The sequence below is a fragment of the Canis lupus genome, chromosome 18, assembly GCF_011100685.1.
Source record: "Canis lupus familiaris isolate Mischka breed German Shepherd chromosome 18, alternate assembly UU_Cfam_GSD_1.0, whole genome shotgun sequence".
Lineage (NCBI taxonomy): Eukaryota > Metazoa > Chordata > Mammalia > Carnivora > Canidae > Canis > Canis lupus.
Genome location: NC_049239.1, coordinates 54,266,275 through 54,294,076, shown reverse-complemented (window position 1 = coordinate 54,294,076; position 27,802 = coordinate 54,266,275). Strand labels below are relative to the sequence as shown.

The following is a 27,802-nucleotide window of genomic DNA, read 5'->3' as shown; positions in this document are numbered from 1 at the left end:
GTAATCTGTTTAAGGTCGCTCGGCTAGTAGGTGCCAGAGCGAGGCCAGTAGACTCCCCATTATTGCTGTTGCCTCTATCCTAAAGGTCCCCAATATGAAGGTATCCACACCGCCTTCCCCTTCTGCCCCTTATTTCTGACTGTGAGCAACCAGTCTTGCTGCCAAGGTCGCCCCCCGCCCTTCTTCGCCCCTTGGCGCCTCCTGCCAGCCCCAGCCGCTGAAGGCCTGACCCGGGCAGGGATTGATGACTTCGGGCGACCTCGGAGGCGGCCTGTTTACTCGGCGCGTCCGCACACTCTGTGATTAACGGCGCACAATCGAGTTAGGGCCGGAGCTCGGCGGCTGGGGCTCGGGGCGGGGGAGGGGCGGGGAGGGGCGGGGAGGGGCCTCCCGCTAGAGCCGCCTCTCCCCGGGGCGCTTCAGGAGTTTGCTGGCAGCCGGAGCCCCCAGAAGGCCAGAAGCCCTGTGCCGGGCCAGCAGGGCTGCGGAGCTTGTGGCCCTCAGGGGCTGGGGACGAACCTCACTGCCTTTCTTGCCCTTGCCCTTTCCACGGAGGGCGGGAGGCTCAGGAAGGGAGAGGCTGGGTGCCTACTGGCGGCAGTCCTGGGAGGAAGGAAGAAGCCAGGCTGGCTCTGAGCCGTGGAAGGTGGGAAGCTGCCCTGCCTGGGCCTCAAGTTGCTTAGTTCTGGGGGGTGGGGTGGGGTGGGGTGGGGAAGGGTATGTGTTCCTCCTAGGCCTGTGGCCCTTTTCCTTGAGCCCACGTCTAAGTCCAGCCTGCTCTAGCTTTCCTGCCACCACCAGCCAAGGAGGTGAGTCTGCAAGCCACCCGGGGTGTGAGAAGACAGGGATAAAAACCCAGGCCTAGCGCAGCCCTTCTTATAGGGGAGCCTTTGCTCCCTTGACCTACATTCCAGGGATAGGCTTCCGGAGTTTTAAACAATAGTCACTCTAAAAACCACACAGTACGGTCTATATAGTATGCCGTACTTCCTCCAGGTTGATAATTCAGACCCATCCTAAGGGAACAGTCTAGAGTCTAGGCCCAGCACTGTGCTAAAAACACCAGGCAGGGCACAAAAGAAACCAAAGCCCAGAAGCCGTGGGGTTGATGAGCAAGTTGAGAAGATAGGATGATCTAGTTAGGAGATAGGGTGTACCCAGAGTTCAGGAATTTCCTGGGAATAAGAAAAAAAGGTGAAGAAAAGCACAGGGATGGTCAATGGAAGCTGGCCTCATTGGGGAGGGTATAGGGCAGGCTGAAGAGGATGATCTGGTTCCGGGGCTTCTGTAGGATGTCAGGGCACCAGACTGAGTCAGGTTGGGGGCCCAGTCTAGAATCTTGTGGGAGGAAAGGAATCATGGTCTCTCTCCCAGCCTCAGTTTACCCATCTATAAATGGGACGGGGATAGAGGTAAAGATGGACTAGATGGTCCCAAAGGACTCTTTCAGCTCTGATGTTCTTTGCAGATGGGATACCTGGGGTTTGACTCAGTTCTGATTCTCCTGGCTCAGAGACCTTCACCAGATCACTCCTCTTCTCCGAGCTTTGGTTTTTCAGAAGTAAAACAGGAGGTGAGTCTAGCCTAGTATTCCTCAAAGTCTATTTTGCAAGACATTAGTAGGTGTAAATTATAAGAAAAAAGGCCTCCACGAGAAAACAGGAAATTAGGCTTTCTTTACTGCAGGAACCTATCAGAACCTTTAAATGGCAAATATGCACTAAGGATCTCTGAGAGACAGAGAAAACATGCAGATTTCCCAAACTTATTTCACCACCAGAATTTTTGGTAAGGATTTTATTTATTTATTTATTTGAGAGAGAGACAACACGAGTGAGGAGGGGCAAAGAGAGAATCTGAAGCAGATTCTATACTGAGCACAGAGCCAAATGCGTGGGGCTTGATCCCACGACTGTGGGATCATAACTTGAGCTGAACCCAAAAGTCGGTGGCTTAACCGACGGAGCCACCCAGGTGCCCTGACAGATTTTTTTTTTTTTTTTTTTTTTTACCTGAGCATCTCTTAGGACTGGCATCCGAGGAGCATACTTGAGTCACAGTGCACAAGCTTGTGTGGAAGCCCTCCAGCTCCCACACGTGATAATACCAGGCCTTCTCTCTACCCTTCAGACCTGGACTCCTGTCCCCATCAAGGGCCCCTTTCCCTGGCTCCAAGCTTTTCTGGACACTCCTCATCCCAGGACCCCTCACCCTACTTTCCTTAGTGTGTGCCTGGCTTCCCTCAAATATCCGTGACTCAGCCCTAGATGGTTGAAACTTAGTCCGTTCCCTGCCCCTTTCCCAGATCCTTTTTGGTTCCCAGAGGATCTGAAGAATGCCACCTGGGCTCTCCTGGCAGGGGTCAGTGTGATGGCCGCCCATAGCCCTGGGTGGGGTTTCCTGGTTCCCAATCCCAGGCCCAGCCTCCGTTCCTCAGTCAACGGGCCTCATTCCTGAGCCTACTATGAGGCCTCTGGCCCCAAGTATACAGGCTCCCACCTCTAGATCCTGTACTTTGAACCTCATCTCCAAGCCCTGATCCCACTTCCCATTCATGGCTCTCAGACTTCCTCTTCAGAGCTGTTTCCAGGAGTTTGGGTTCTATATGGTTAGCAGGTGACAGTTTCCCTGTCCCAGCTGCTTCTGCAACCCACTTGGTTTTTGGGCCAGAGCCAGAGTCAAAGGACGGCCAGGGCCGCAGGGGAGTGATTACACATATTGCCTGGTGAGGAGTGCACCGCACAGTGTTTACATTAAAATCCCCCTCCCCCAACACAATCTTGGTCCAAGGCGAGGGAACCCTTTCGAGGCAAAAAAAAAAATAGAGTATGAACTAAAATGTTCTAGTCAGGTAAGTGACGGGAGGTGGGAAGCAGAGGCAGGGGCAGAGGCCAAGAGATGGTGGGGTGGTAGAGTTGTAGGCCTGACTCAGCAGGTGGTCCTGGGATGAGGCTGGGGACAAGGGCCAGTCACAGGGTGAAAGGAACCATTTTATAGATGTGGAAGCTGAGGCTGTGTGACTTGCTGAGGGCTACACAGCCATCCAGTAGCTGGTACTCACACCCAGATAGTCTCTTTGTATTATAATCTCAGTTGACAGTTTATGGAAGTGGTTTCTCTTCATTACTTCCTCCTTCTAGAAATACTTTCTGTGCTTATTCTCTGAGGACACCCCCCTCTTGGTTCTCCTCCTCTCTCTCTGGCTTTTGTCCTCATTTCCCTTTGCTGACGTTCCTCATCTCCCTACTCTAAACTTTGGAGTGTCTGGGCTCAGTCCTCGGACCTTCACACCCACTCCCAGGTGAATTCATGCCGCCCATGCACTGATGAGTCTCACATTTGTCTCCAGCCCAGCCTCTCTTCTGAATACCAGCCTTGTATACCCAGTGTTTTCTCATCTGTAAAATGGGGGTGACAATAGCTCTAACCTCATCAGGCTCTCATGCAGATTAAATGAGTTCAGATATGTGAAGTGTCTGGAAGGTGCTGGGCTCAGTTTGAACATGATGACTGGAGCTATGATTATTGTCCCTGTCGTTACTGCTGCTTGCCAGCTCCAACTGGGAAATCTAGAATCATCTCAGACATGACTCATCTCAAACCCCAAACCTGACCTCTTTGGAGCATTGCCCATCTCAGTTGATGGCAACCCTCTCCTTCTAGTAGCTCACAGGCCCAAATTCTTGTGGTCAGCCTTGATTCTATTATTTTCTTCTTCTTTTTTTTTTTTAAGATTTTATTATTTATTCATGAGAGACACAGAGAGGCAGAGACAGAGGCAGAGGGAGAAGCAGGCTCCCCATGGAGAGCCTGATGTGGGACTTGATCCCAGGACCATGGGATCATGGGATCATGACCTGAGTGGAAGGCGACGTTCAACCACTGAGCCCCCACCAGGTGTCCCCTTGATTCCATTCTTTCTCTCGTAATCCCAAAACAAATTTATTAGGCAATCTTGTTGTCTCTTCCTTAACTCTATCCAGGGTGTTGCCACTCTGGTCTTGGCCAGTGTCATCTCTTACCTGGATTACTGCCTCCATACTGGCATTCTTGTTTCTACCCGGACTCCTCCACCGTCTGTTCTCAGCACAGCATTCAGAAAGTTCCTTTTGATACATAAGTAAAATCATGTCCTTCCTCTGTTCAAAATGTTCTAACAACTCTACATATTTCTCAGAGTAAAGTTCCAGGTCTTCTAATGACCTACAAGGTCCCATGTGGTCAGCCTCTTCTCCCCCCTCCACCTCATTTTCTACTACTGCCTCCCCACTACTCTGCTCCAGTCATACTGGCCTTGCTGTTCCTAGAACAAATCAAATACTTTTCTAGCCTGGGACTGGAGGTCAGTGGCTCAAAATCTTTCTGGAATGGTGGGCTATCTGGCGGGACAGAGAGCCACATTGATGGTCCTGGGAGAAGAGGTGCAGAGGCCGCCCGAGGCAGTGGCAGTGTGCTGGACGGGACATTACTGGCCTGGCCTATGAAATGAGGGTCGTGGGCCTTGTCTTATAGGAACTCCAGGAGTTTACTGAGACAATGGACAGAAACCCTGTCCTTGGTGGAGATGTAGGCTGGGCTGGGAGGCAGTTCAGTCCGGAGAGGGCCAGGGGCTGGAGCCTGGGGGCGGGACTGGTCCAGGCAGAGGCCATCATGTGTCTCCTTTGGGTGAGGCTAGTCCCGAACCAGTCATCTGAGTAACAGGGGAGGTGAAGCAAGTGGAGAATCTGAAGGAGATGGCCGGGTAGGTACCCGCAATCCCAGCAGAAGTGGGACCAGGTGATGGAACCTTAGGATCAAACCGGGCCCAGGTTCTCAGGGGGCTCTGAAGGCGGGGCTGATAGGACCAGGGGGTGTGGTCAGAAGTTGGAAGGCAGGGCCAAGGCTAAGGAAAAGCCCTGGGAGGGAATAGGGTGGATCTAGAAACACATTTGGCTCAAAGGGATCAGAACAGGTATCTGGGAGTGAATCCTGCGGGGGCATGTCTGCCCCACCCCTGCAGAGCCTGGTGCGGAGCCCTCCTTCTTCCTCCCTTTCTTGGGGCTGGGACCATGTGTACTTGTTTTTGGACGCACATGGAGCCAGGCTCCTTGGGCCAGGGTAGAGTTCTGTTAACCCAGGAAGGGGCTGGAGCAGGCTTTGGATTGGCAGGTGCGCTTTCCCGACTGGGCAGCCACAGTCTTGCATCCCAACTTGCTCTCTGCAGCCATTGCCAGACTCCCCATCACCTCTACTGCCCCCTGCCCCCACCCAACCAGGCTCAGAACTGGTACCAGGACCAGGAATCCTCAGTGTGATCTGGACCGCAGGTCATGCAATCCTCCATCTGTCTTTCACGTGTTGTCCCCATTGGCATCAGTGCCTCAGCAGGGGCTGAGGGGGAGAGAGGGCACGAGGGTAGGAGGGTGAGACCAGATCTCATTGACTCCCCTGGCTGTGTTTTTGCCTTCCTGGGCCTCATCCCTGCTAGCTCAGGGCTGACTGGAGCCAGATCACAGAAGAGCTGAGGGGTCTGGCAGTAAAGCCTAGGTTAGCTGGACTTCCTGAACAGTGTGAGGATGCACACTGCTGCTGCAGCCAGGGCCTGGCTAGGAGAGCAGAGACTTGCTGCCTCCCTGGTCAACTCCCCCTTCCTCTCTTCTCCCTTGTTTCCAGAGGAGAAACAAGGAGGGAGGGAGTTTCACAGCCTCCTGATAGGCTCCTTCTCCCACTTCCAGGGAAGACTGATGGGCCCGTGGAAGTTGGGGGGTGAGCAGATGCCTATGGTTTTTCACTGTAACTAAGAAAAGCCCGGCGGGGAGCAGAGAGAAATGGAGAGGAAGTTGGGAGTATGGTGTGTGTGTGTGTGTGTGCGCGTGTGTGTGTGCATGAATTCTACTGCCAAGTCAACTACCTGGGTTCAAGTGTAGGCTCCATTACTTATTAGCTGTGTCTTACCTTCCTCAAGGGTAATAGTAATTCTTCCTGAGGATAATAATAATACTTGCCTTATGAATTACAGAGCATTTTGATATGTGTCATGACATCATATCATACAGAATAGTTTTCCTGCTCTACAACAGGACCCCCTGTGGTCCACCTCATCCCTTCTTGCTCCTTCCAGACCTCTGACAACTGACCTTTTTTACTTTCTCCATGTATTTTGTGTATTTTTTAAAAAAAGATTTATTTATTCATGAGAGACACAAGAGAGAGACAGGCAGAGACATGGCAGAGGGAGAAGCAGACTGCATGCAGGGAGCCTGATGTGGGACTCAATCCCGGATCCCGGGATCATGCCCTGGCCCGAAGGCAGGCACTAAACTGCTGAGCCATCCAGGGATCCCCAATGATACTGTTTTTTAAATGTCAATTTCCAGTTGTTCATTGCTAGTGTATAGAACTGTGGAAGGAGCCTCGGTGTCCATCAAAAGATGAACGGATCAAGAAGATGTGGTCTATGTATACAGTGGAATATTCCTCAGCCATTAGAAATGACAAATACCCACCATTTGCTTCGACGTGGATGGAACTGGAGGGTATTATGCAGAGTGAAATAAGTCAATCGGAAAAAGACAAACATATTCATTTGGAGAATATAAAAAATAGTGAAAGGGAATAAAGGGGAAAGGAGAAAAAATGAGTGGGAAATATCAGAGAGGGAGACAGACCATGAAGACTCCTAACTCTGGGAAATGAACTAGGGGTGGTGGAAAGGGAGGTGGGTGGGGGGTGGGGGTGACTGGGTGACGGGTACTGAAGGGGGCACTTGATGGGATGAGCACTGGGTGTTATGCTATCTGTTGGCAAATTGAACTCCAATTAAAAAAAAAAAAGGGAAAACTAAAAAAAAAAAAAAAAGAGCAATTCTTTAAAAGTGTTGATATAGATCCCACAACCTTGCTAAGCTCATGTTTTAGTTGTGGTAGATTCCATTGGATTTCCTGCATAGATGATGGATGGTCACTGCATGATTGTTTGGAGGCGTCAGTGGGCTGATGTGGAGTGGCCACTGCAGATGGACCAGAGAGGAACAATGGGAGAAGTTGGGCATAGTTACTTTAAAAAAAAAAAAAGATTTATTTATTTATTTTGTTGAGAGAGAGAGAGAACGAGAGAGCGAGCGAGCACTCAGTGAGTGGGGAGGGGCAAAGGGAGAGGGAGAAGGAGAGAAGGAGAGAAGCAGACTCCTCTTTGAGCACAGAGCCCGTCTTGGGGCTTGCTCCCAGGACCCTGAGACACTACCTGAGCCAAACCAAGAGGTGGCTACTTAACCGGCTGAGCCCCCCAGGTGCCCCTGGGCATAGTTTTTTGAATGAAATGGACTTAGGTGGGTTTGGCTAGGAGGGAGGGATTCCTAGGTCGGGTGCTTCTCTGGAATCACAGTGAGATAGGTCCCTCCTGTCCTCCCCTGCTGTCATTTTTCCAGCCCTCCTCTTGGCATCCATATCCATGAGATGCAGGGGCTCCTTTCTCCGCTTTTTACCTCTTCTCAGTCCTCAGGAGGCCTGGAGTGAGACCATCTGCTGCTCCTGCTGCTTCTGCCCCAATTTCTCTTTTTACCTATGGGGAAAGGAGAAGCAAGGCTTGGGAGTAGCACTGGGGGATTCTTTTTAGGTGTCTGTGCTCAGCTGTCCCACTTTATGTCCAAACCACCCAACTGTTTCCAAGAGCCGAGAGTCCCAGGAAGGATTCTAGGGGACTCAGCCTGTGAGAACAGGAGCCAGGAGGCTCAGCAGGCAAGAGGCCTGGATTCTGGCCTTGGCTCTACCAGAGTCCAGGTAAATGACCCCAGCTGACCTCTCCCCTCAGTCTGGCCTTTTTCTGTCTTCTCCCCAGGTCCCATACTGTGTTGAGCAGTGGCTGGCCCAGAGTGTCTGGCAGGAGGACAGTGATGACATAGGCAGCTACAGGGTCCTGTCTATAGATGAAGAAAAGCAGGCAGGGGTAGAACTCAGCTATTGGGCCCACCAGGATCCTGCCTGTGTCAGTCAAGGTCATTTTCATGCTCAGACCACTCTGCCTGTGGGGAGGAGGAACACCTTGGTGAGGTCATTGGGGCTGCCGAGTGCTCTAACTCTGCCTGCTACCAGTGCTCCCTCTTTTCACATTCCCTACAGGGCCAAATGCTTGCACTGACCTTGGCTGAAAGGAAAGTGGGAAGCAAATGGTTTTGGAACCAGGGAGCCTGGGTTCTGGTCTCAATTTTGCATTTGCTGTGTGACTGTGAACAACTTCCTGACCAGTCTTTCCCCAGAGCACCAAACTACATGTCCAGCTTCCTGTTCAAAATCTTCATTAGGCTGTTTAAAAGGCCTTTCAAATTTTAGACGGTCAAGGAACTCATCATTTCTGTCTCCAGGCCTGCTCCTCTCCCACATTTCTCCATCCTGGCATGTGGCAGTTGTAACCACCACCCAGTTGCTCAGGCTCAAGTATCTTCTTGATGATGCCTCCTGTTCTCTTATTTTCCTACAACCAGGGTATGAATTTGGACACTCTTTGAAGCATGTTCAGAGTCAGGCTCTCTCTGGATCTCTCTCTAACCACCACCTGCCAGTCCACTCCAGCCCTTCTCATCTTTGCTGGTACAATTGCAGTATCTTCTGGTCTCGTCTTCCCATTTCTGGTCTTGTGTCTGGCCCTTTGTCCCTGGCTTGTTCTCCACGAGGAAGCCAAAATGATCTTTAATGTTTTAAATTACTTTTTTTAAAGTTTTTAATTCCAGTTAGTTAACATACAGTGTTGTTAGTTTCAAGTGTACGATATAGTGACTGAATACGTTGCCTGGTGCTCATCACAAGTGCCCTCCTTCATTCCCTCCTAGATCCCCCATTCCCTCCTCCCCCAACCCCAAAATGATCTTTAAAGCCATAACTCAGATCACTTCATTTTTTAAAAGATTTTATTTATTTATTCATGAGAGACACACGCACAGAGAGGCAGAGACACAGGCAGAGGGAGAAGCAGGCTCCATGCAGGGAGCCCGATGTGGGACTGGATCCTGCGTCTCTAGGATCACGCCCTGGACTGAAGGCGGTACTAAACTGCTGAGCCACCGGGGCTGCCCACACTTTTTTTTTTTTTTTTTTAAGATTTTATTTATTTATTCACGAGAGACATACAGAGAGAGAGACAGGCAGAGACACAGCAGAGAGAGAAGCAGGCTCCAGGCGGAGAGACTGATGTGGGACTCAATCCTGGGATTCCAGGATCAGGCCCTGGGCTGTAGGCAGTCGCTTAACCGCTGAGCCACCCAGGCGTCCTGATCACTTCACATTCTGCTTAAAACCACACAGTGACCTCTCATCATGCTAGAATAAAATCTGACCTCCTTGCAAATCCCTGCATGATCAGTCCCAACTTTCCTCCATTCTTATTGTGTACCTGTTCCTTTGCATTCTCATGAAGGCCTTCAGACTTACTGTTTACCTTTAATCTTTACTGGGGAGACCTGCCTGGTCATTCTGATCCTCTTACCTAAAGCAACTACCTAGTCACTTTTTCTCTACATTTTTTTAAAAGATTTTATTTTTTTATTTGTGAGAGACACAGAGAGAGAGAGAGAGAGGCAGAGACACAGGCAGAGGGAGAAGCAGGCTTCCTGCCGGCAGCTCGATGTGAGACTCGATCCTGAAACCCCAGGATCACACCCTAAACTGAAGGCAGACACTCAACCTCTGAGCCACCCAGGCGTCCCAATAATCTTTTATAAAAAAAGGTTTATTCCTCTATTTTAGAGCGAGAGTGAGAGAGTGAGAGTGCGTGAGAGAATGAGCAGGCACGTGAGTAGGAGGGAGGGGCAGTGGGAAGGGAGAGAGAGAGAATCCAAAGCAGACTTCCTACTGGGCTTGGAGCCCATCACAGGGCTTGATGCCACACCCCAAGATCATGACCTAAGCCGAAATCAAGAGCCGGATGCTCAGCCTACTGAGCCACTGAGGCTCCCCCTTAATATTCTTAATATTAGAACTTTGTCAATGTTAAAACTTTTTAATTTTTATTTATTTATGATAGTCACACAGAGAGAGAGAGAGAAGCAGAGACATAAGCAGAGGGAGAAGCAGGCTCCATGCACCGGGAGCCCGACGTGGGATTCGATTCCGGGTCTCCAGGATCGCGCCCTGGGCCAAAGGCAGGCGCTAAACCGCTGCGCCACCCAGGGATCCCATTTGTCAATGTTAAATGTTGAAAATGCCTTCTCCAAATCTGTCATTTGTCTTTTAAATTTGCCCATTGTGCCCCCCCCTTTTTTTAAAGATTTATTTATTTATGATAGACATAGAGAGAGAGGCAGAGACACAGGAGGAGGGAGAAGCAGGCTTCCATGCTGGGAGCCCGATGTGGGACTCGATCCCGGGACTCCAGGATTGCACCCTGGGCCAAAGGCAGGCACTAAACCGCTGAGCCACCCAGGGATCCCCCATTGTGCCCTTTAATAAACAGAAGTCCTTTTCTTTTTCTTTTTTTTTTTTTTAAGATTTTATTTATTTATTCATGAGAGACACAGAGAGAAAGAGAGAGAGGCAGAGACACAGGCAGAGGGAGAAGCAGGCTCCATGCAGGAAGCCTGATGCGGGACTCGATCCTGGATCCTGGCATCACACCCTGAGCTGCGGGCAGACACTCAACTGCTGAGCCACCCAGGTGTCCCCAGAAGTCCTTTTCAATATCATCAGATTGATATCCTTGCCATATATCTTTGTCTCTTCTTTCTCTTTCTCTGTCTCTGTCTCTAAGCCCTCTCTTCATTTCTGCTTGGTTCTTGCATCAAGAAGGCAATTCACATAGTACAGCTTTCTTCTATGTATTAATAGGTGGTATAGTGAGTCTCTCCTTCTTGCTTTCCTGTTTCAAAATTCACTTAGCAATTATGGTCTTTTCTCTTCTATACACATTTTAGAGTACAAACCGAAATTCTGATTAGAGTCCATTGAATTTCTAGAAGTTAACTTGGGGATGATGGGCATCTTTATCACATTATGTCATTTATTTTTTATTTTTAAAGATTTATTTATTTGAGAGAGAGAGAGAACAGGGGAGGGGCAGAGGGAGAGGGAGAGAAACAGAGTTCATGCTGAACCTGGGGCCTGACATGGGGCTTGATGATATAACCCAGAGATCATGACCTGAGCCGAAACCAAAAGTCAGATGCTCAACCATCTGAGCCACTCAGGTGCTCCCACATTATGTCATTTAAACAAGAGTGTGGGATCTCTCTCCACTTACTAAAATAATCTTCATGATCTTAAAAAGAGTTTTAAAAATTCTCCTCATGAAAGTCTCAGGTGTCCTATGTCAATTCCCTAGTGATACCTAGCTTTTGGCATTGTTCAGAATGGTATCTTAATTTTCTTTTTTTTTTTTTTTTTTTAATTTTTTTTTTTAATTTTTATTTATTTATGATAGTCACAGAGAGAGAGAGAGGCGCAGAGACACAGGCAGAGGGAGAAGCAGGCTCCATGCACAGGGAGCCCGATGTGGGATTCGATCCCGGGTCTCCAGGATCGCGCCCTGGGCCAAAGGCAGGCGCCAAACCGCTGCGCCACCCAGGGATCCCGGTATCTTAATTTTCAAAGGTTTTCTAGATTATTTCTCTGGATTATTGCTTCTAGGTTATTTCTATTGATCTTCTGGTAATTTGATTTTTTATCCAGCATCCTTGCTGAACTCTCTTCCCAGTTTTAATTGTTTGTTAATTTTATTGGTTTATTTAGGTAGATGATCATATTCTCTCTAAATAACGACATTTTAAACACTTCTCTTTTACATTTCTTATATCTCTTTCTTTCCTTGTAGATCAGTGCTGTCCGGGACCCCTAGTACTGTGCTGCATAGTTGATTCCAAGGTCAAAGAGCATGCACACAACTTCCTCCATTCTGTATAGTGTTTGTTTTGATCCTTACTCTCTCTGGGTTCCTGATTTCCCTTAGATGGTTGGCCCAGTTTTCCTTTAATCTTATTCCAGCTCTTTGATGTTTTTAAGGATATTTTAAAATACTTTATACTTTTTTGAGCTTATCTTCAGTGTTATTTTGTTATTTTAATGGAAATAGAAATCCTTTTTCTAATTGATTTCCAGAAGTTCGTTATAAATGCTGGATACAAATCCTTGCAAATACCTTCTTTTACTCTTTTCACATTATTTATAGTGAAACAGATGGCCAGAACTGAAAAAAACTCAAAGCAGAAAAATTTATCAATGTTCCTGTTTTGGTTAGCCCTTTTTTATGTCTTAAGAAATCCTTTCCACTTTAGCAGGAATTAATTTTTGTTTAAGATTGAAATATGAATTGCATTTTACTTATTTCGCATATGGGTGAGTAGATGTCCTGATACTATTTATTGAACGGTCCATGTTTTATCCAATCATCTGCAATGCTTCCTCTGCAGCTTTCTTCTGTGGGTCTGTTTCTGAGCTTCTTATTCTTTCCCATTGGGCAATTTGTTTTTTCCTGCTCCATCATCCACTGTCTTAATTACTACAATTTTATAATAAGAATTTATAATATGTCTTGATTTCTGGTAGGGCAAATCCTTCTACTTCATTCTTTTCTTTTTTTTAATATTTTATTCATTAATTCATGAAAGACACACAGAGAGAGAGGCAGAGACATAGGCAGAGGGAGAAGCAGGCTCCATGCAGGGAGCCTGATGTGGGACTCAATCTTGGGATCCAGGATCACGCCCTGGGCTGAAGTCAGGCACTTAACTGCTGAGCCACTCAGGCGTCCCCCATTCATTCTTTTAAAAAAAAAACTGCTTAGGGGTGCCTGGGTGGCTCAGTCTGTTAAGTGTCCAACTCTTTTTTTTTTTTTATTGGTGTTCAATTTACTAACATACAGAATAACACCCAGTGCCCGTCACCCATTCACTCCCACCCCCCGCCCTCCTCCCCTTCTACCACCCCTAGTTCGTTTCCCAGAGTTAGCAGTCTTTATGTTCTGTCTCCCTTTCTGATATTTCCCACACATTTCTTCTCCCTTCCCTTATTTTCCCTTTCACTATTATTTATATTCCCCAAATGAATGAGAACATATAATGTTTGTCCTTCTCCGACTGACTTACTTCACTCAGCATAATACCCTCCAGTTCCATCCACGTTGAAGCAAATGGTGGGTATTTGTCATTTCTAATAGCTGAGTAATATTCCATTGTATACATAAACCACATCTTCTTTATCCATTCATCTTTCGTTGGACACCGAGGCTCCTTCCACAGTTTGGCTATCGTGGCCATTGCTGCTAGAAACATCGGGGTGCAGGTGTCCCAGCGTTTCATTGCATTTGTATCTTTGGGGTAAATCCCCAACAGTGCAATTGCTGGGTCGTAGGGCAGGTATATTTTTAACTGTTTGAGGAACCTCCACACAGTTTTCCACAGTGGCTGCACCAGTTCACATTCCCACCAACAGTGTAAGAGGGTTCCCTTTTCTCCACATCCTCTCCAACATTTGTTGTTTCCTGCCTTGTTAATTTTCCCCATTCTCACTGGTGTGAGGTGGTATCTCATTGTGGTTTTGATTTGTATTTCCCTGATGGCAAGTGATGCAGAGCATTTTCTCATGTGCATGTTGGCCATGTCTATGTCTTCTTCTGTGAGATTTCTGTTCATGTCTTTTGCCCATTTCATGATTGGATTGTTTGTTTCTTTGGTGTTGAGTTTAATAAGTTCTTTATAGATCTTGGAAACTAGCCCTTTATCTGATATGTCATTTGCAAATATCTTCTCCCATTCTGTAGGTTGTCTTTGAGTTTTGTTGACTGTATCCTTTGCTGTGCAAAAGCTTCTTATCTTGATGAAGTCCCAATAGTTCATTTTTGCTTTTGTTTCTTTTGCCTTCGTGGATGTATCTTGCAAGAAGTTACTATGGCCGAGTTCAAAAAGGGTGTTGCCTGTGTTCTTCTCTAGGATTTTGATGGAATCTTGTCTCACATTTAGATCTTTCATCCATTTTGAGTTTATCTTTGTGTATGGTGAAAGAGAGTGGTCTAGTTTCATTCTTCTGCATGTGGATGTCCAATTTTCCCAGCACCATTTATTGAAGAGACTGTCTTTCTTCCAATGGATAGTCTTTCCTCCTTTATCGAATATTAGTTGCCCATAAAGTTCAGGGTCCACTTCTGGATTCTCTATTCTGTTCCACTGATCTATGCGTCTGTTTTTGTGCCAGTACCACACTGTCTTGATGACCACAGCTTTGTAGTACAACCTGAAATCTGGCATTGTGATGCCCCCAGATATGGTTTTCTTTTTTAAAATTCCCCTGGCTATTCGGGGTCTTTTCTGATTCCACACAAATCTTAAAATAATTTGTTCTAACTCTCTGAAGAAAGTCCATGGTATTTTGATAGGGATTGCATTAAACGTGTATATTGCCCTGGGTAACATTGACATTTTCACAATATTAATTCTGCCAATCCATGAGCATGGAATATTTTTCCATCTCTTTGTGTCTTCCTCAATTTCTTTCAGAAGTGTTCTATAGTTTTGAGGGTATAGATCCTTTACATCTTTGGTTAGGTTTATTCCTAGGTATCTTATGCTTTTGGGTGCAATTGTAAATGGGATTGACTCCTTAATTTCTCTTTCTTCAGTCTCATTGTTAGTGTATAGAAATGCCACTGACTTCTGGGCATTGATTTTGTATCCTGCCACGCTACCGAATTGCTGTATGAGTTCTAGCAATCTTGGGGTGGAGACTTTTGGGTTTTCTATGTAGAGTATCATGTCATCGGCGAAGAGGGAGAGTTTGACTTCTTCTTTGCCAATTTGAATGCCTTTAATGTCTTTTTGTTGTCTGATTGCTGAGGCTAGGACTTCCAGTACTATGTTGAATAGCAGTGGTGAGAGTGGACATCCCTGTCTTGTTCCTGATCTTAGGGGAAAGGCTCCCAGTGCTTCCCCATTGAGAATGATATTTGCTGTGGGCTTTTCATAGATGGCTTTTAAGATGTCGAGGAATGTTCCCTCTATCCCTACACTCTGAAGAGTTTTGATCAGGAATGGATGCTGTATTTTGTCAAATGCTTTCTCTGCATCCAATGAGAGGATCATATGGTTCTTGGTTTTTCTCTTGCTGATATGATGAATCACATTGATTGTTTTACGGGTGTTGAACCAGCCTTGTGTCCCAGGGATAAATCCTACTTGGTCATGGTGAATAATTTTCTTAATGTACTGTTGGATCCTATTGGCCAGTATCTTGTTGAGAATTTTTGCATCCATGTTCATCAGGGATATTGGTCTGTAATTCTCCTTTTTGGCGGGGTCTTTGTCTGGCTTTGGAATTAAGGTGATGCTGGCTTCATAGAACGAATTTGGAAGTACTCCATCTCTTTCTATCTTTCCAAACAGCTTTAGGAGAATAGGTATGATTTCTTCTTTAAACGTTTGATAAAATTCTCCTGGGAAGCCATCTGGCCCTGGACTCTTGTGTCTTGGGAGGTTTTTGATGACTGCTTCAATTTCCTCCCTGGTTATTGGCCTGTTCAGGTTTTCTATTTCTTCCTGTTCCAGTTTTGGTAGTTTGTGGCTTTCCAGGAATGCGTCCATTTCTTCTAGATTGCCTAATTTATTGGCGTATAGCTGTTCATAATATGTTTTTAAAATCGTTTGTATTTCCTTGGTGTTGGTAGTGATCTCTCCTTTCTCATTCATGATTTTATTAATTTGAGTCTTCTCTCTCTTCTTTTTAATAAGGCTGGCTAATGGTTTATCTATCTTATTAATTCTTTCAAAGAACCAACTCCTGGTTCTGTTGATCTGTTCCACAGTTCTTCTGGTCTCGATTTCGTTGAGTTCTGCTCGAATCTTTATTAGCTCCCTTCTTCTCTTGGGTGTAGGATCTATTTGCTGTTTTTTCTCTAGCTCCTTTATGTGTAAGGTTAGCTTTTGTATTTGAGTTCTTTCCAGTTTTTGAATGGATGCTTGTATTGCGATGTATTTCCCCCTTAGGACTGCTTTTGCTGCATCCCAAAGATTTTGAACGGTTGTATCTTCATTCTCATTAGTTTCCATGAATCTTTTTAATTCTTCCTTAATTTCCTGGTTGACCCTTTTATCTTTTAGCAGGATGGTCCTTAACCTCCATGTGTTTGAGGTCCTTCCAAACTTCTTGTTGTGATTTAGTTCTAATTTCAAGGCATTATGGTCCGAGAATATGCAGGGGACAATCCCAATCTTTTGGTATCGGTTCAGACCCGATTTGTGACCCAATATGTGGTCTATTCTGGAGAAAGTTCCATGTGCGCTTGAGAAGAATGTGTATTCAGTTGAGTTTGGATGTAAAGTTCTGTAGATATCTGTGAAATCCATCTGGTCCAGTGTATCATTTAAAGCTCTCGTTTCTTTGGAGATGTTTTGCTTAGAAGACCTATCAAGTATAGAAAGAGCTAGATTGAAGTCACCAAGTATAAGTGTATTATTATCTAAGTATTTCTTCACTTTGGTTAATAATTGATTTATATATTTGGCAGCTCCCACATTCGGAGCATATATATTGAGGATTGTTAAGTCCTCTTGTTGAATAGATCCTTTAAGTATGATATAGTGTCCCTCTTCATCTCTCACTACAGTCTTTGGGGTAAATTTTAGTTTATCTGATATAAGGATGGCTACCCCTGCTTTCTTTTGAGGACCATTCGAATGGTAAATGGTTCTCCAACCTTTTATTTTCAGGCTGTAGGTGTCCTTCTGTCTAAAATGAGTCTCTTGTAGACAGCAAATAGATGGGTCCTGCTTTTTTATCCAGTCTGAAACCCTGCGCCTTTTGATGGGGTCATTAAGCCCGTTCACATTCAGAGTTACTATTGAGAGATATGAGTTTAGTGTCATCATGATATCTATTCAGTCTTTGTTTTTGTGGACTGTTCCACTGAACTTCTTCTTAAAGGGGAATTTTAAGAGGCCCCCTTAAAATTTCTTGCAGAGCTGGTTTGGAGGTCACATATTCTTTTAGTTGCTGCCTGTCTTGGAAGCTCTTTATCTCTCCTTCCATTTTGAATGAGAGCCTTGCTGGATAAAGTATTCTTGGTTGCATGTTCTTTTCATTTAGGACCCTGAATATATCCTGCCAGCCCTTTCTGGCCTGCCAGGTCTCTGTGGAGAGGTCTGCTGTTACCCTAATACTCCTCCCCATAAAAGTCAGGGATTTCTTGTCTCTTGCTGCTTTAAGGATCTTCTCCTTATCTTTGGAATTTGCAAGCTTCACAATTAAATGTCGAGGTGTTGAACGGTTTTTATTGATTTTAGGGGGGGATCTCTCTATTTCCTGGATCTGAATGCCTGTTTCCCTTCCCAGATTAGGAAAGTTTTCAGCTAGAATTTGTTCAAATACATATTCTGGCCCTCTGTCCCTTTCGGCGCCCTCGGGAACCCCAATTAAACGTAGGTTTTTCTTCCTCAGGCTGTCGTTTATTTCCCTTAATCTATCTTCATGGTCTTTTAATTGTTTGTCTCTTTTTTCCTCAGTTTCCCTCTTTGCTGTCAACTTGTCTTCTAGGTCACTCACTCGTTCTTCCACCTCGTTAACCCTCGTCGTTAGGACTTCTAGTTTGGATTGCATCTCATTCAATTGGTTTTTAATTTCTGCCTGATTAGCTCTAAATTCTGCAGTCATGAAGTCTCTTGAGTCCTTTATACTTTTTTCTAGAGCCACCAGTAGCTGTATAATAGTGCTTCTGAATTGGCTTTCTGACATTGAATTGTAATCCAGATTTTGTAACTCTGTGGGAGAGAGGACTGTTTCTGATTCTTTCTTTTGAGGTGAGGTTTTCCTTCTAGTCATTTTGCTCAGTGCAGAGTGGCCAAAAGCAAGTTGTATTGGGAAAAAGAGAAAAAGAGAGGAGAGAAAGAAGGAAAGAAAAGAGAAAGAGAAAAAAAAAGGGAAGAAAAAGAAAAAAAAACGAAAAAAAAAAAAAAAAGAAGAAAAAGAGAAAGAAAAAGAAAGGAGAAAAAAAGGGGGTGGGGGAAGGAAACAAATCAAAAAGCAAAACAAAACAAAAACAAAAACAAACAAACAAAAAAAGAACCACAGGGGAGTATCTTCTGATTCTGTGTACTTTAAGTCCCTTGGCTTCTCCTGGAAGTTGTCCGTCTAGCTGGTCTTCTGGGGGAGGGGCCTGTTGTGCTGATTTTCAGGTGTTAGCAGTTGGGGGAGCTGCTGTGCCCCTGCCTGGTGCAGGGCTCGGTGGGGGTTGTTTACCCCGTGAGGCCGCAGGAGGAACAGCCCCAGTGGCGGGGCAGCTCTGGAAACCTGGAGTCAGCTCCGGCAGGAACTCCGTCTGCAGGGCCTGGAGGCTCCGGGGCGGGGCCGCTGATCTGCTCAGCTGGGGCAGGAGCGTCCTCGCTGTCCTGGGCCCTCCCGGCCTCTGCCTGTCCCGGGGGAGGCGGGATCCTGGGCTGTGTCCCGGCGCCCTGTGCTCCGGAGCCTGCGCTGGTGGATTCGCGCTCCCGGGCCGCGCAACCCCCTCCGCGGAGCTGCCGCCCGAGCCCCTCCGAGCTGCTCCTGGAACCGCGCAGCCCCCACCGCACGGAGCCTCTTCTTCTGCCCGAGCCCCTCCGAGCTGCTCCCGGGGCCCCGCAGCCCCCTCCGCGGAGCCGCCGCCCGAGCCCCTTCAGCTGCTCCGGGTCCCGCCGGGTCCCGCCGTGCGCGCTGCAGCCCTTAGGGAGCTCGGCGCACTCTCCTGGGCGCGCAGTTGCTGTTACTGTCCCAGGGAGCCCGAGGGCACCCCCGCCCTCCTGGGTCCTGCTCCACCTCCCCGCGAGCCCCTTTCCCCCGGGAAGGTCGGTGCAGCTCCTGCTCCTCCGGGACGGGGCTCTCCTGTCCTGGGGACACTCGCCCCGGCCTCAGCCCGGCTCCTCGCGGGGCCCCTCCCCCTTGGAGGCCTTTGTTCCTTTATTTCTTTTTCCCCGTCTTCCTACCTTGATAGAAGCGCGAACTCTTCTCACTGTAGCATTCCAGCTGGTCTCTCTTTGAATCTCAGGCCGAATTCATAGATTTTCAGGATAATTTGAAGGTTTTCTAGGTAGTTTGGTGGAGACAGGTGATTTGGAGACCCTACTCCTCCGCCATCTTGCTCCTCCCCCCAAGTGTCCAACTCTTGATCTCAGCTTAGGTCTTGATCTCAGGGTTGTGAGTTCAAGCCCTGTGATGGACTCCAGACTGGGTGTGGAACCTACTTTTAAAATAGAGAAAAGAATTATGGCACCTGGGTGGCTCAGTAGGTTGAATGTCTGACTTTGGCTTGGATCAAGATCTCAGGGTCCTGGGATTGAGCCCCATGTTGAGCTCTGCACTCAGAGTGGAGTCTACTTCTCCCTCTCCCTTTTCCACTCCCCTGCTTGTGCTCTCTCTCTGTCTCTCAGAAATAAAATCTTAAAAGATTTTTTTATTAGTTACATGTGACTGACCCATAGCACTTCTATACACATTTGACAATTTGCTTGCCAGTTTTTGGAAACTATCCATTGGGATTTTTTTTTTAAGATTTTATTTATTTATTCATAGAGACAGAGAGAGAGGCAGAGACACAGGCAGAGGGAGAAGCAGGCTCCATGCAGGGAGCCCAACGCGGGACTCGATCCAGGGTCTCCAGGATCACGCCCTGGACTGACGGTGGCGCTAAACCGCTGCACCACCAGGGCTGCCCTCCATTGGGATTTTTAAAAAGATTTTATTTATTTATTTGAGAGAGAAACACACACACACACAGAGGGAGAGAGAGAGAGAGAGAGAGAGCATGAGTGCACAAGTTGGGGAAAAGGCAGAGGCGGGGAGAAGCAGGCTCCCTCCTCAATAGGGGCTTGATCCCACAAGACCTGAGCCAAAGGCAGATGCTTAACTGACTGAGCCACCCAGGAGCCCTCTGGAATTTTTTTTTTAATATTTTATTTATTTGAGAGAGAGAGAAAGGATAAGTGGGGAGGGAGGGGCAGAGGCAGAGGGAGAAACAGACGCCCCACTGAGCAGGTACCTGATGGGGGTGGGTGGATTCGGGGGGCTTGCTCAATCCCAGAACCCTGAAATCATGACCCAAGCAGAAGGTAGATACTTAACTCACTGAGCCACCCAGGTGCCTCTGGAATTTAAAATTATTTTTATTTTTTATTTTATTTTTATTTTCTGAAGATTTTACCCATTTATTCATGAGAGACACAGAGAGAGAGAGAGGCAGAGACACAGGCAGAGGGAGAAGCAGGCTCCATGCAGGGAGCCTGATGTGGGACTTGATCCCCAGACCCCGGGATCATGACCTGAGTCAAAGGCAGACACTCAACCACTGAGCCACCCAGGCGCCCCTTCAATTTTTAAAAAAATCAACTTAAAAAAAATCAAGTTATATTAAATTTTCTTTTTTCTAAAAGTAGTTTCCAAGCCCAGGGGTTTGAACTCACAACCCTGAGATCAAGACTTGAGCTGAGCTCTAGAGTCAGACACTTAACTGACTGAGCCTCCCAGCCGCCCCCAGAGCCATGTTCTTAACCATTGTATTGTCTTTGGCCTTAAAGTGTACTTTGACTCCTATCAGGATAGCTACCTAACTTCTTCTGGTTAATATTTGCTTGGTATATTTTTCCATTTGTTTGTATTTTCATGTGCTAACATTTTATTTTATTATTTTTTTAAAGATTTATTTTATTTTATTATTTATTCATGAGAGACACACATACACACAGAGGCAGAGACACAGGCAGAGGGAGAATTAGGCTCCATGCAGGGAGCCTGATGTGGGACTTGATCTGGGGACTCTAGGATCACGCCCTGGGCCAAAGGCAGGCGCTAAACCGCTGAGCCACCCAGGGATCCCTGTGCTAACATTTTAGATAGGTCTCTGAAAAGCATGGAGTGGTAAATAAAATTAACTTGGAATATCTCTGTCTCTTAACTTGGTGGGTTTAACCTGTTTACATTTATTTTGGTGACTGATATAGTTGGAATCATTGAAACATCTTACTTTTTTGTCTTTAATTCGTATTAATTGTTGTATGTTTTTGTCCTCCTTTCTTGCCTTAAAAAAGAATTGATTTACCTTTGTGCTTTTTCTGACTGGAAGCCTTCTGGCTCTAGGGCCTGATTGTCCCATCCCAGGACTCTTATCCCACACCGCACTTGCTGCATTCTTGTGGGATATGGCTCTCCGGTGTACATGAGGATGGAGTTCATGGAGCTAGTCACACAGCTCTTTCCTAATGCAGCCATTATGATATGGAGAAATAAGTGACCTGGAAGGAAAAGAAGGTGATGACAGGGTGCTGGGAAAGGTTTAGAGGAGCCTTGGGTCTTTATTACCTAGCTAAGTAGCTGGCTTTGGCCAGGTTAGGGGCCGGGTCTGGGAAGGGATCAGGATAGTATATGTGCTGCCGAAGCAAGCACTAGGGACCCGGACAGGAGCAGGAATGGGGGACATGCTCATCCAGGGGTATCATCACACAGGCCAGAGTGCAGATCCTTGACAGTGGCAAGGAGGCCATTGGGTGGGCCTATGACCCAGCGTTTTGGTGGCCAAAAAGCCCAGGAGGGGCACCTGGGTGGCTCAGTTAGTTAAGTGTCTGCCTTGACCTCAGGTCACAATTCCAGGGTCTTGGGATCAAATTCTGCATTGGGCTCCCTGCTCAGCAGGGAGTCTCCTTCTCCCTCTCCCTCTGTCCCTCACCTTCCCCCCACTTATGCTCTCTCACCCTCTCAAATAAATAAATAAATAAAGTCTTAAAAAAAAGCCCAGGAACTATAACTGTAGGTTCACAGTTGCAAAGAACACCTGGATCAGATAGATGTTGATCCTAAAACTTTGGAGACTCATGACTATACCATAGAAGCTGAACAAGAGTGTGCACCTGGGGCAAAAGCAGAGGGATATGCTTTGAGTGTTGTCCATGCTGCATCTATATAGCAATTGCAGCTGGCAAACTACTCTCACATCTGTTCTTCCTTTAGGCCTATGAGTGGACTTTTTATCTTTTAATTTTAGGTAAGGATGTCTTTTCTTAACTATAAGAGACCAAATATTATCGATTATATATTAGACTATATTTTATAATTATGTAGGAGAAAGTAATGTTTTTTACTTTGCAGTAGGTCTTCTTGTCAACCCTCTCCCCAGTTCCATGCCTTAAAAGACCTGCTTTTGATAGGTACATGCTTTTGATTAGTTGATTGCACTGGGAGAGGGTGTATTTGAGAGACCCTTCCTCCTAGGGATGTTCAAGTAATAACTAATGAATTCTAAGAAAGAAGAATTAATTTCATGGCAGGAGTTTTGCTTTGCTGGGTAATGTATGCAAACTACAACTAGAGATGAATTCTTGGTAGCAGATTTTAGAGGTTAAGTGGAAGAAGTGTTAGGAGAGAGAGGGCAAGAATCAATGGTTGTTAGCCAAGGATGAGTTTGAGGGAGAACAGAAATGCCTATTCAGTTTTTTGGCTGTGTGGTATGTGATATAAGCATCTCTTCCATTTTCCATGAAGTCTTCATAAAATCAATAATGTTTAATGACACTTTGTGGGGCAGCTTTGCTCCTTAGAGATGCATTGAAGTGCTGTGTCCTGCCACAGGGTTGGTGAAGGACACAGTGAGAAGTTGTCCACAGAAGATGATCTCATATGAGCCACAGTCTAATTAAGAATCAATCAGAATAGTATTGGAACCAGAATAGACAGACAAGTCAATGGGACTGAAGAGTCCAGAAACAGTATGTGATAAGGTTGGTGTTTCATACCAGCCAGGAAACTTTGGAATATTGATTAAGTGGATTTGAGACAATTTACTAATCTAGGGGAAAAAATAGAATCCTTCTTAATTTATATTCAACTATATTTCAGATGGATTATGACAAAATATAAAAACCTAAAAAAATACAAACATGCTTGAAGAAAATCTAGGGGAATAGTTTATACTCAGGAGGAGAATAACGTCAATGTAATCTGAAACTCAGAAGCTGAATTTAAAAAATGATAAATTTAATTAAATAAAAAATAAAAGTTCCTTAATTTTATTTTTTTAAAAAGATATTTATTTATTTGGGAGAGAGAGGAGTGGCAGAGGGAGGGGGAGAGAGAGAATCTCAAGCAGACTCTGCACCAAGTGTGAAGCTTGACATGGGGCTTGATCTCATGATGGTGAGATCCTGACCTGAGCTGAAATCAAGAGTCAGACATTCAACTCACTGAGCCACTCATGCATCTCTAAAAGTTCCTTAATTTAAAAAAGTGATACACTTAGGTAGCCTGGGTGGCTCAGCGGTTTAGCGCCGCCTTTGGCCCAAGGTGTGATCCTGCAGACCTGGGATCGAGTCCCATGTCGGGCTCCCTGCATGGAGCCTGCTTCTTCCTCTGCCTGTGTCTGTGCCTCTCTCTCTGTGTCTCTCATGAATAAATAAATAAAATCTTTAAAAAAATAAAAACATAAAAAAGTGATACACTGGAAAGAGTTTTTACAATGCATTTTAAAATGCAAAAAGTTGGGCAGTCCAGGTATCTCAGCCCAGGGCATGATCCTGCCTTCAGCCCAGGGCATGATCCTGGAGACCCGGAATCGAGTCCCATATGGGGCTCCCTGCATGCAGCCTGCTTCTCCCTCTGCCTGTGTCTCTTCCTCTCTGTCTCTCTCTCTGTCTCTCTCTCTGTGTCTCTCATGAATAAATACATAAAATAAAATGCAAAAAATATTAATCATATATAGTAATAGATTAGTATCTTTGATGTAAAAGAGGAGTCTAACAAGTCAATAAAAATGAGCAAGGAATATGAATAGGAGGTTTTCAAAAAAGTAATTATAAATAGATCAAAATCATAAGAAGGAAACGTTCAACATCCTCCAGAATCAAATACATGTGAATTAAAACATCAAGATACTGCTTTCTGCTTCTCAGAGCAATATTACTCATTGTTGATAAGGGTATCTTATACACTTTCATAAAATATTACTTTTCTAGACAGTAGATTGACAGTATCTGTGAAAAGCCTTACATATTTTCATGCCTTTGGCCTAAGGAGCACACTCTTAAGCTTTATCTGGGGGATACAAGACAGATGCTCATGGATGAATGTATATGGATACTTATGGCAACCTGGTTTATAATTAAGAAGATCTGGAAAGACCCTTGTGTCTACCACTTGTACTAGTAATATAAATAAAAAAATTATGGGATAATATGTAGTCTTTTATTATGAGCAAGGTAGGGGTAAATTTATTGTAATAATACAGGGAGAAACTACCAGGAAAGGAAATACATCCAGGGAATGTGCATAAGAGATCTTATAAGTGGTCTTGCATGTTTGCCAATATTTGTGTGTGATGTTTTGTTGTTAGAAAGGGAAGACATTCAGTCAGGACAATTGTATCAACACAATCTCCATCAACAACAGCCCAAAAGCCTGAGGAACAAGATGCTTGGAGACATGCAAATGATGAAGATGAAGAAACAATTCTTTTGTGTGTGTGTGTGTGTGTGTGTGTGTGTGTGTAAGAGAAGAGGGAAGAGATGAGAAAAAGGTGGAGTTTGAGAGGTGTTTGTATGCAGAACACAAATAAAATAATATGGTGGAGGGGTCCAGTGATGGGTATAAGGAATATACTTAACCTGTATTGTCTCAAACTTCTAGAGTCTGCCTATTATTTCTGCTACTGGCAAGAGAACAACCAGTACAAATAAGCCACATGTCAATGAATTGCCCCACCTCGCCTGTCTCTTAGTACCACTGCATAGAAAGCCTAGACTGAAAGAGGTAGCCTCATTTCCTCATTTTCCTGATGACTTCTATGAGTCAGCTTGAGTTGCTTGTCACTTTGGAAACCTGCTACCTTCATTGCTCTCCAAGCCCTTTGCACAGCCAAAGAGAATAAAGCCCACTTGGAGGTGGTTTATTAGTGATAATACAGGGTCAACTGTGTAGGTCTACATTTATTGATATGGAAAGATTTTCATAAAATATGAAGGTAAAATGGTTCTGGGGCATCTGACTGGCTTATTCAGAGGAGTGTGTGACTCTTGATCTCAGAGTTATGGGTTTGAGCCCCATGTTGGGTGTAGAGATTACTTAAATAAATAAATATAAAAATTAAAAAAAAGATTCTAGAGCTGTAAGAAGAATATGGTTACATTTTTGTACGTATGTGTAATATATGTGTGTTTGTATGTTTCTCATGTGAAAACAGTATGTCTGGACAGGCATATGCTGGTAGGTTAACGGTGGTTGTTTTTGAAACAGGGTTAGGAAATCATTAAATTTTTTTGTGTTTGCTTATTCCTACTACCTAATATTACTTTATAAACATAGAAAACTTGTAAGTTTTCCTTTAGAGCTATTATGGAAATACTCATATCGTGTGAGGTCATGGCTGTACCTTTGTCAACTACAAATCACTGTGTTGCTATGGACATGTTGCACAGTGTTTAGGAAGACATTATGGCAATGGGCACTGAGGGGGGCACTTGACGAGATAAGCACTGGGTGTAATACTATATGTTGGCAAATTGTGTGTATACAAAAAAAGAAAGACATTGTGGCAGACAGACTCTGGGGTGGCCCCTGCTTGCAGACCCACTCTGATACTACTTGCTGGCATGATGAAGTAAGCAGCCATGTGGGGTAAACCCACATGGCCAGGAAACTGAGAGCCATCCTTAGAAGCTGAGGGCAACCTCTAGCCAACAGCCAGCAAGTAGCCAGTGCCCTGGGTCCTAGATCTGCAAGGAAATGAATTCAGGCAGCCACCTACACGAGCTTAGTTAGAAGTGGATTCTTGAAACACCTGGGTGGCTCAACAGTTGAGCCTCTGGCTTTGGCCCAGGGCATGACCCTGGAGTCCCAGGATCAAGTCTCACAACAGGATCCCTGCATGGAGCCTGCTTCTCCCTCTGCTTGTGTCTCTGCCTCTCTGTGTGTGTGTGTCTCTCATGAATAAATAAAATATCAAAAAAAAAAAAAAAAGAAAGAAATGGATTCTTTACCAGTTGGGTCTCCTGATGAGAATGCAAACCATCTGCTTCTGCTTCTTGGTTTCAGCCTTGTAAGACCCTAAGTGGAAGACTCAAGCTAAGCTGTGCGCTGACTCCTGATCCATGGTAAATGTGAGATAATAAATTTGTGCTATTTTTAGCTGCCAAATATGTGGCAATGTGTTACATGGAAACAGAAGAATACAGACATCTTTAGGGGGAATATGAGAGCCTATGGCACACAGCTCTTAGGGCTTCTGAGGGTGACTGTTTCTTTTTTCCCCCAAGGTCAGTGAAGCCACTTAGTTGAGCTCAAAACTTTTGGGAGAGGAGCAAAGAACTTCAGATTTTGAGGGACAGCTGAGCTTTCCCTGGAGAGGTAGAACCCTCTGAACTTCCAGAGCACTTGTGTCCTTTGCTATTTGATGTGGGGCCTTCCTCAGCCTTTCACCTTCTCAGCCTGTCCTGTTTTCTCAGTCTGTATCTGTCTGTCCATTTTTCCATGTCTTACCTGAACAGGGATAGACCTACTGCATTGGCATGAGGCAGAGGAAGAGATGGTGAACAGCAGAGGAACATAGTAGCTGCAACACTGAGGGCTGGGCTAGGCCCATGGTTAGGCCCTTCCACAGAGTCATCTGGAGCAGCTCCTTGGATATATGGGGCTCAGGGCCTGGGTTCCCCTAGGGACCCATATCCCCACTTCCTGCCCTGGGAAGCACCAGATGTACTGGGTTCTTGGATGAGGGTAAGGGCAAGCAGAGCCTTCATGGGGTGCCTCAGAAGGTCCTGGTTCTCACCTCTATACTCAGCTTGGTGCCCTCTTCCTGCTTCCAAGTAACCTGGGCCACTCTCTGCAGGGCCATCAGGGTGAGGATCAGCCTCCCTGAGAAGGAGTAGCAAAGGGCAAGGCTGGATTAAAAATCTGTGGGTGGGGGTCAGGAGCAGATACCACTTCAGCCTCGTTGACAAGAGTCGTGGTTGCCTGAGAAGGGCACAGGGCAGAGCAGGAAGACACTTTTGAGAGGTGGGAAGAATTCTGGCCTGGGAATTAGGAGCCCTGGGTTCTACCCAATGATTGCTACTGTCTTCTTTGGAGGTCTGGAGCAAGTCCTGCCCCTCTATGGGCCATGATCTTCTCCACCTATCAAACTGGGCATTGACTCTCTTTGCTTTCACCTACTTTGATACTAGGGGCGTGGGAAGAGAAGGGGTGTTCTAGGAGATGCTCTGCTCATCCTATTCCCTTATTGTGAACCCTCTTCCCTACTCCCAGGCCCCGTGCACCTGGAGTAGATGGAGAAGGCAAAGAAAGGCAGAGAGACCAATAGCTGCAAGTGGCGCCAGTGGGACACAGCATAAGCCAGGAAGAACTGGCCAAGACTGGGTACAGATCTGATTAGCAGCTCAGACCTGGCTTGGCTGGATGGGCAGCCACTCCAGGCCTAGGGAGAAGAGCAGAACTCAGATCAAAGTCAGGGTTTGTGTAGGTATGTGCGCATGTGTGCGGTGGTAGTCACTTCCAGGTGGATATGAAGATCCTCACATTGGAGTAGAAGGACTCCTCTTTTGAGTCTGTCCTATTCTGCACCTCCAGGCCCCTCAGGCAAGGGTGGTTTGTTAATTGGCTAGATTCAGCATGTGTGTGGATTAAGAAATGAGCCTGAAGGCTCTGAATTCCCAGGCATACTCCAATTCAGTATCCCAAACCCAAACATTCATATTTCCCGCTTCCCCCAAACCTCTTTTGCCTATAGCCACTCCTTCTATGCTCCCTTCAACTCATTTTAATTCAACAAACATTTAGGGTTGGCAACTCTGTGCCATGCTCTTTGCTTGCACTGAGAAATAAAGATGAATGAGCCCTGCCCTTAGGCCATGATA

The 27,802-nt window shown here is 45.9% G+C and overlaps 1 long non-coding RNA gene across 6 annotated transcripts in view; it reads left to right on the top strand.

Annotated features, from left to right (window-relative positions):
- Positions 1 to 385: 385 nt before the first annotated feature.
- LOC102157191 overlaps positions 386 to 27,802 on the top strand; it is an 81,179-nt gene continuing 53,762 nt past the window's right edge. For 4 of the 6 annotated variants that reach the window (XR_005373661.1, XR_005373662.1, XR_005373660.1 and 1 more), the window contains exons 1-2: positions 700 to 809; positions 1,469 to 1,573. This is a non-coding gene — a long non-coding RNA (uncharacterized LOC102157191). Of the gene's footprint in view, positions 647 to 699; positions 810 to 1,468; positions 1,574 to 27,802 lie in introns of those variants that run through there. The other 2 variants (XR_005373664.1, XR_005373665.1) reach the window with 1 other exon arrangement.